Source organism: Coenobita brevimanus, chromosome 22 (genome assembly GCF_032717465.1).
Source record: "Coenobita brevimanus isolate Jiangsu-jjx chromosome 22, ASM3271746v2, whole genome shotgun sequence".
Lineage (NCBI taxonomy): Eukaryota > Metazoa > Arthropoda > Malacostraca > Decapoda > Coenobitidae > Coenobita > Coenobita brevimanus.
In genome coordinates, this window is record NC_136975.1 from 43,123,484 (window position 1) to 43,133,405 (window position 9,922).

The 9,922-nt window shown below is 38.5% G+C and overlaps 1 non-coding gene across 1 annotated transcript; it reads right to left on the reverse strand.

The window, feature by feature from the left end:
• Positions 1–418: 418 nt before the first annotated feature.
• On the reverse strand, positions 419–537 carry LOC145392586 (5S ribosomal RNA). The gene has a single exon (XR_013896017.1). It is a non-coding gene; the product is annotated as a 5S ribosomal RNA (ribosomal RNA).
• Between the last annotated feature and the right edge of the window lie 9,385 nt (positions 538–9,922).

The window sequence follows — 9,922 nt, forward strand, 5'->3', positions numbered from 1 at the left end:
GAATGGGGAGGTGTAGGAGGGTTAACTAATGAGGCTTTGATGAGATTGTGGTCAGAGGATCCAAGTGGTGACAGTACCTCTATCCTGTATTGATCTGGATTATTTGTCAAGAATAAATCCAAGAGATGGGCATTATGGTCAGGATTATCAGGTATTCTGGTTGGTTGCTTTACCAACTGGGTGAGATTAAACGATTCTACAAACAGCTCGCATTCTAGACCAACATCGTCAGTCCGGGCAGAATGCAATAACCATTCAACATTGTGTATGTTAAAATCACCCAAATTATGTTGTAAACTCATTCATTCATTCATTGCCAGATGCCATGTATCCCAGACAGGGTGGCCAAGGGCTTAGAGTTAATTGTTTTACAGGGTGGGGCACTAATCCTCCACCAACCCCACTTGACACGTAGGGATGCCAACAGCATCTGGTGTTCCCAGGCGGTCACCCATCCAAGTACTAACCAGACCCAACGTTGCTTAACTTCGCTGATCGAACGGGAAGCAGTGTACTCAACGTGGTATGGCCGTTGTAAACTCGACCGCAGTAAATCAGTTTAAGAAAAATTATGATAAGTTTATGAAAACCCAATCAGATCAGAAAATACGTAGGCAAGAGACAAGCTTGGTGAGGCGAACATTAAAGCACCAATAGGTGCATACACAGTCTCGCTTATTATACTGGTGAGTTATGCTGGTGAGTTTCCTTGCAAATCATTTTTAATTAACTCTTGAAGGTTAGGTTAGGTTATCTTCAGGAGTAAAATAAAAATAATTTGCAAGGAAAATGCCATAAGTGTCTTAGAATTCTGGAAAAAAAAAAAAAAAAAAAAAAAAAGGATCAAAATCTCGTAATTCTGCTTTTGGCTGAAACGGTAAATTTTTAGAAGTAACCAACGTTTTCTTTTATTATTATTTTTATGTTTTCCAATGCAAAACTCTGTGTTCTAATTACTTTTGACCTTCATTTTTGGGGGAAAATCCTCCTTTTGTAATTTTGAGTAAGATTTCCAAAAGAGGGTTTATCCCCTAAAATCAAGATCAAAATTAACTAAAAAAACACAATTTTGCATTAAAGTAACCTAAACTAACCTAACCTAACCTAACCTAGGCCTAACCTAGGGCCTGACATAGACCGAGTGCACACGCCTGCACCAGCCAATATGGCGCGATATTCATCCGCTACTGAGCAATAGCTTCACCTAAGCCACTATATGACTACCCCAACAAAATTTGCTCCCCCAACTCAAACTAGGCTGAAAAGGTAAGTCTTAGTGAGAATAGTTCAGGGACATAATATAATGAAAATTGGTAACGTTGGTTACTTCTAAAGTTATACTGCTGAAACAATAATTTTACCGGCCAAATTACTGTATTCATCTACAGGAGCCATTTCTGACTGACTCAGTATAAGGCCAAAGTGAAGTTCCTGGCCTGATGCGGCATGGACAAGTTCCATCTCATTTAAAGAACCAACTTTAAAAAAAAATAAAAATTAGCAATGTCCTTTACTTACCTACTCATTTCATCATCCAACTGCCTTCTTTTATCATTGTGGGTTGCCATTTTGGAAAAAGCGCTAACGCACACCAGAAACAGTACGGAAAGTAGACTCCAACATTTGTTTACTTCATGCACGACTAATTCGGTTCGGATCTTTCCAACAAACATTCCAATTTTCCTTTCCCATGCCAATGACTATGATGAAAAGCAAATAAAATAATGCTTTACTCTAATTTAAGCTAGTTATAGTTTTCATCTAGCTTAATATATTAATAGCTGTTATTTCTCATCTGAGAGTTAACAAAGACTGATTTTCATCAATAATCTTTTGATCGCCAAGTTTCTGATGTTATATTCGTTCTGCAAATAATAGGCATGCCTCAGAAATACAGTATCCTCTCATTACAAAACGAATAAATTTTGAACCGAGATCACTATTTGATGGTGAAGTTGCAGGTTGAGGTTAGTGGAAGCGAGTGCGTTATTTCACGTTTTAAGAACAAATTCAATTGATTTTTGTATTTGATATCCAGATCACTGTGTGCAACTTTTAATTGTAATTGGTGGGGGTCGTAACTTCTCGTATTGTAATGACCACGATAAACATCCGCAGGATTTGGACATATTTAGTTGCAGGAATGTAAATAGGTTTACTTTTTCCACCTCATTTCTGGTGGTGTAAATTTTGAGTTATTTAGGGCACGTGAGGAGGCGCCTTTTAAATACTGAAGTGAGTAGTTTACCGATTTCAGGAGCCAGTTCTGTGCATTTATTATGGTAGCTATGCATCATATTACCTGGTTGGCTACCCCAAGTTTCAGCAGTTAGGTTCTAATGTCAGGACAGTATAGACGGGCAGCCCAGAGCTGCTGGCACACCAGGCCACTAAAGAACAAACCACAGTAAAAGTACTACCATGTATAATGGGCAGAAATGTGCTATATGCAGTGTTTATACTGTATATGCCTAGGTATAAGAGCTCTGAAATTGCGTTATTGAAAATCGTACAGGTTGGTAGTTGGGTAATAGAGTATACCATATTGTAGAGTGTTTGGTGTGTGTACTGTATCAGTCACAATAGTAGAATAATGCCTCTTCAAGGGACGGTTAGAGACCCATTTTGAAAGATTTGGTATTATTTTACAAGTTGCCAGTATGCAGTTCATGGATATTACCACTATAAATGGTTGGCAAACTACTTAGCAGGCAGATGTGCACATGTAACATTTGCCGGTCAGTCTTCAAACATCAGAAGCTTCACAAATGGAGTCCCCCAAGGATCTGTTTTGTCACATACACTCTTTCACCTATACATGCATGACATACCCACGTGCCACACACCACAGATACACATACAGTAGCTTCGTATGCAGATGATATACCACTTACATGTACACACCAAAATGCAAACACAGCTGCACACATCCTCCAACCTTACCTCAACACACTACATGAATGGTTCACCACAAACAGGCTCAAAATAGCCCCAGCCAAATCTACAGTGACCCTTCTCACAAACTGGACAGCAGAACAGTCACATTCCACACCTCACCATAAACAACACACACACACACACACACACACACACAGGGAGTCATCAGAGGTAGACGTCCGACATCGGCGCTCTGTACTGGACCAACACGGCCAGTGGCATTACCTAAATTAGAATCTTTGAATGAGTCAAGCTCTGTACCAGGTTAGACTAAATGATTTTTCATTATTAAAAGGAAAAAATAATAATAAGTTTAAACAAGACTTGTTCAAACAGAAAAAAGAACCACGAGAAAAAAAAAAAATGCGCTGAGTCAACTGGGTTTGTGTAGACTACAGCAACACGGGGAAAGTGTATATACTCTGTAAGTACATACTCTGTTCTTTTAATATTGCAAAATGGATACATACTTCAGTAAAACAAATTTGGAAAAGAAAAGGGATAAAAGTAAAAAGCAAAATGATGATTTCTACCAAGAACTGGTTGAAGTGGAGACTCATAAAAGACTGGTTGAACGTGTACACAAACTAGAAATGGCTTTCAAAAATGAAATTGATGAAATAAAGAAGCAAATGCACTTGCAAAAGGAAGAGATAGAAAAACTAGGAAGGGAGGCCAATAAGAAAGACGCAACCATCAGTGAACTAACAGTGGAATTAAGTACGCTTAGGAAGAAAGTGAGTGAAATGGCAAGTACAGTAGTCAATCACGAGAGTGTTATGGAAGAGTTCAAATATGACACAGAGACAATTAGGCAAGCAAGAAGTCTTATGGACCAGAGCAGTGATATTGAGGAGAAGATAACACAGGTGAATGAAGCTGTGCAAAGCTACAAAAATGATGTAGAAACCACGTATGCTGAAATGGTGAAAGTAAAGAAAGACTTAGAAACAAGGGTGGAGGAAAAAAGCATTAAAAAGGAAGTGAAAAGAATAATCCAAAGTTACGTCAGAGATTCAGTAGAGATAAGCAAGTCTATAGTAATCACTGGTATAGAAGAGGAAGAAGTAAAAAACAAGATCACAAGAGACAAAAAGGAGATGGCAAATGTAATGAGCTTACTGAAAGAAGTATCAGAGGAAATCTGTAGTAAAGACATAGAGGAACACAAAAGGTTAGGGAAATACAAGAAAAGCAAGACAAGACCTCTAAAGGTGACTTTCCAGAGTGTAAACACTGTGGAAGAGATACTAAAAAATGCAAAGAATCTTATGGAAAAAGAGTTCAAAAATGTATGGATAAAAAGATGCCTAACGCAAGAGGAACTGGAATTACTGAAAGAGAAAAGGGAGGAAGCAAAAACAAAAAATGAGGGAAGATCAGAAGAGGAGAAGAAGAAATTTTTTTACAAAGTAATAGGATTGCAGGTATGAAAGTGGTACACAAACAGGATGGAAGAAAAAGGAGGAAGGTAGTAGAACCATGTCATGACAAATATATAAACAAGATGATAAAGTTGATGTACTCAAATGTGGATAGAATGGTATCTAAATTACTAGAGATGAATGATTATGTCAGTGAAAATGAACCACAAATAATATGCCTAACTGAAACAAAATTAACACCAAGGATATCCAATGACATACCGGTACTAAACTTAGAGGAATACGATATATGGAGAAGAGACAGAAATTTAAAAAAAGGAGGAGGAATTATAATATTAACTAAGAAAAATCTAAAAGTCAAGGAAATAAAACTAGATATACCATCACAAGTAGAACTGATTGCAGTAGAGATCAACACATCTGAAGGTAAAGTAATTGTAGCCAATTTGTACATGCCACCCAGATCAAGCACATGGGAAAGAGACGAATATGAGGACCTGGCAGAGAGTACAATTCAGAGTATAAGATCATTACTACATAAAATGGAAGAGAAATTGGAAAGAATTATACTAACTGGGGACTTCAATACAAATATAAATTGGAATACTCTAGATATAAATAGCCAAGGAAGCTGTTGGGACCAAAAGCTCCTGGATCTCGTACAAGAGTTTTTCATAACGCAACATGTGAGGGAAACCACCAGAAAAAGAGGACCTGATGTACCTTCAGTGCTAGATCTAATATTTACTAGGAAAGAAAATGATATTGACAGTTTAATATATCACCCTCCACTCAGCAAAAGCAATCATGCAGTACTAAATTATAACTTCAGGATACCATATGACATAGTAAACAGCAATGACAGTTACAAAAAGAGCCTAAACTATAAAAAGGGAAATTATCAAGACCTAAAGAAGTATTTCTTAGAAGTTTTTTTTTTTTTAAAGACGCCATAATCCCGTACGGGGTGGCCATTTGACTCCGAGTTACTTGTTTTACAGGGAGGGGCACTAACCCTCCACCAACCCACTTGACACGTAGGGAGAAGTTGATTGGGAAAATGAGCTTAGAGGACAAGATTTAAATGCTGTATATAAAAAATTTTGTGAATTTTATGAAATAGGAGTCCAGAAGTACATCCCACAACACAAAGAAGCAGATAAGAAAATACAGAAATGGTTCAATACAGAATGTATAAAATCAAAAGAAAGAAGAGATTTGTTGTGGAATAGATACAGAAGACACAATAGTGAAAGGGTGTATAATAATTACAAACAGGCAAGAAACGACTATACAAGAATAGGGAGGGAAACCCAAAAACAGTTTGAGGAGGATATAATAAATAAAAGTAGTGATCAACCAAAGCTGTTTTACAGCTATATCAGAAGCAAAACCAAAGTAAAAGATATAATACAATCCATTACGGACGAGGGAATCACTTATACACAAGAGAAAGATATTTGTGAAGCACTAAATAAGAATTTCCAGTTAGTTTTTACAGAAGAAAAAAATTTTGAGAGGGACTATGTGGAACACGCACGTCCACACATACTACCAGATATACAAATAGTAGAAAAAGTAATACAGAAGGAGTTAAGTAGATTAGACAGAGGAAAAGCAAGTGGTCCTGATGAAATTTCATGTTGGGTATTACGAGAATGTGCAAAGGAGTTAAGTAAACCATTATTTTTAATTTTCAAGAAATCCTTGAGTCAAGGTAAACTACCTGATATTTGGAAAAAAGCAAATATTGTCCCCTTATTCAAGAAAGGAAATAGACAAAATCCACTCAACTACCGACCAGTATCACTGACCAGTGTTGTAAGCAAGGTACAGGTATTAGAAAAACTTATAAGAAAAGCTTGGGTAAATCATCTAGAAGAACACAGTATGATAACAGAAAGACAGTTTGGTTTCAGAAAAGGAAAATCATGTGTTACTAATCTGTTGAGCTACTATGACAGAGTAACAAACACAATACAGGAAAGGGAAGGATGGGTGGACAGTATCTATTTAGATTTCAAGAAAGCTTTTGACACAGTACCACACCAAAGACTTTTATGGAAACTGTACCATCAAGGAGGAATTCGAGGCAAACTGTTTTGTTGGATGCAAGACTTCCTCATAAAAAGAGAAATGACAATATTAAGAGAAAACTACTCATCATGGAAAGAAGTGACTAGTGGAGTACCACAGGGTTCAGTGCTGGCACCAATCATGTTTTTAGTGTATATAAATGATATAAACAGTAACACTGGAAATCAGAGCTATCTGAATATGTTTGCAGATGATGCAAAAATACAAAGGAGAATTACTAACACAGACTCTTGTAAAGAGCTACAAGAAGAATTAAATAAACTTCATGAATGGAGTAGTACATGGCAAATGGAATTCAGTGTGGACAAGTGTCATGTGATCAAGTTTGGTAAGAGTGGAAAAAGACCTGATTGGGATTATAAGTTAGGAAATAAAACCCTATACACATCAGAAAGAGAGAAAGACTTAGGTGTGATTATCAATAACAGACTATCTCCGGCTGACCACATCAGCGAGAAGGTATGGAACATGTATACACTGCTTGCAAATATGAGAATAGCATTCACATACATAAATGAAGACATGCTAAGAAGGATAATAACATCATTCATTAGACCAACCCTGGAATATGCATCAGTAGTCTGGAGTCCTCATCTCAAAAAGCATATAGACAAGACTGAAAAAGTTCAAAGGGCCGCTACAAGATGGATACCAAGCTTAAGGGACCTAAGCTACGAAGAAAGACTAAATAAACTGAATCTACCAACACTACAGGAGAGACGGAAAAGAGGTGACATGATAATGCTTTATGCATATCAGGAAAGGAGAAAATAGACATAAATGATTACTTAACATATGGAGAAGCATCAGCAAGAGGACACTGCAAGAAACTGCATAAGAAGAGAGGTGATAAAAACATAAGGAAATTCAGTTTCCCAAACAGAGCAATTGATCAATGGAATGCACTACCGAATGAAATAGTGTGTGCCAAAACAATTCACAAATATAAGGATATGTACGATAAATATGGTTTAAGACACGGGACAGTACGAGCTTGACTCATTCCTGTAAAGATACAATTAGGTAAGAACACACACACACACACACACACACACACACACACACACCTTGGTGTAACATACATCAATGTCATTTAAACAACACATCACAAACATTGAAAATAAAATACCACCAAGACTCAATGCCTTGAGGTCACTTGCCCATACAACATTCGGACACAACAAAGAAACCACCACCACAGTATACAAACAATATATACGTTCAGTGATGAATTATGCAAGCCCTGCTTGGGCCCCTAACCTCACTAAAACACACTACAACACTCTACAGACCACTAAAAATAATCACAGGCTGCACAGCTACTACACCCACAGACCACCTACATCAAGAAACCAAAGTCCTCAAAGTCAAGGATCACCTAGACATGAGAGGCACCCAAATTCTTGCTGCAGCCTCCACACACCCACAACATCCACTACACTACATGGGAGCACATCCACACACACCACAGAACATCAAAACAACACCCAACACATGATATCATCCACAAATACTGTCATCTCTCCTCCCTCGCCCGCCTCAGACCAGCTTCCAGAAGCATATCCATACTCAAATCACTCGCCGCTCCATTCAGTCACTTAAAGACAACACACAGCTGCGTCCATGGCCTCATGACATCCACCCTTCTGAATCCTATCTTCCTCTTAAGGACAGGGTCCACCTGGCCAGACTGAGATGTGGGCATCGTCCAGCCCTCTTAAGTTACTGGAAGAGGCTGGATGACTCCGTCACTGATGCCTGTCCAGGATGTAACACAGCTCCCTATACTATTAAGCACATTATGGAAGACTGCATTGCACACAATCACCTATGCCAACAACACAACATACACTCCTTGAGAGCTCTGTGGGAAAGCCCGATCTCGGCCATGGCCTTCCTTATGGGCTCGGGGATGTTCGGCCAGACTGCCTAGGGAACAACTATTACCACTACTACAGTCGCTTTGCTTTCTCCATTCCCATTCATCAGACTTTCAAATTGTTCTTGCCATCTGGTCCTTACTTCATCCCCATGGGTTAATATTCTACCACTTACATCCTTCACACTTGCACATTTATTTCCACTGTCACTTCTGCATTTCCACTCGTCTTCCCAGAATAACTTCCTATTTTCAGAGTAATTTGCATTAATTTTTCTTCCTAGATCATCAGTTACCTCCTTCTTTTTCCTATTCACTAGTCTCTTTATGTGCTTCTTAATCTCAATATATTCATTTCTTATTTCAACTGAACCCCTGTGCTGTATCCACTCTAGTCACTTCTTCCTCTTTTCCTCCACTTCTCTCAACCTCTTCATCCCACCATGCCATACCATTCTTATTTGTTGTTACTCTTGCCACACCACACACTGCTTTAGCATTCCTAACTAAGCATCCATGTATGCATTCCAAAAGCTGTCCAGATCCATTTCATTCAAGTTCGCTTATTCTAACTCCTCCCCTACTTTGGCCCTGTATTCATCTGGCATGTCTTTGATCCTCAGCTTCTTGACTTTCAGTCTCTTTCCCTGACAGCTCCTCTCTCTCTCTTGGTCTACCTCACTCCTCTCAGCATGATCTTGCATACCACAGTCATATGATGTGACTAACCTCCCCATCTTCCTCTCACTGTCCATGTATCAGCAACACTACCTAGCATTAATTTCTCTATGAGCACATAATCAATCAGGCTCCTTTCAGCATGACCTCCATTCCCTCAATACCATGTATATTTATGTGCATCTCAGTATTTGAAATAAGAATTACAAATGCACAACCTCCTTTCTTGAGACATGTCCTTCAGTTACTTCCTCTCATTCTCTCCTGGTACTCCATTATTACCCATTATATCATTCACAGGACCAGTGCCTACTCTATCATTCATATTGCCCATTACAGTCACTTTATAACTCCTGGGCATTTCTCCTACTACTTCATCCAGCTCAGTCCGAAACCTTTCTTTCTTTCTCTCACTCCTGTCCTCACACAGTGCATATGCTACAATCACCGCCAATTTCACCTTCTCATACTTGAACTTGACATCCATACATCTCGAGCTCACACATTTGTAATCTTTCATTCCACTGTGCCACACTTCATTCATTATCAGAGCAACTCCTTCCTTGCATATTCCTCGCCCATTCATGTCCAACCTTACTCACTTTAGACCCTCCTGGTCCTCCACTTCACACCCTTTCATCTTAGTTTCACACGATGCCATCACGGCATATCTCACACTCTTGAACACATTCACCACTTCCACCTTCTTACATTTTTATTTCTAATTATATAGTTTTATTCAGGCTAATAACAGATGATTTGGCTTAGGTAAGGGGTTCATGGACTAGTGAGTGGAAGCACTCATTAACCCTTATAGCCCACTGTTCAGTAATATAATTTTTTGTTCTTTATTAAGCAAACAATTTTTTCATGTATGCAAGACATCCTCAGGCAGTAGGGCTAACAATTCTGTATCATGTAACTAATAGAACAACCTTACAGGCAG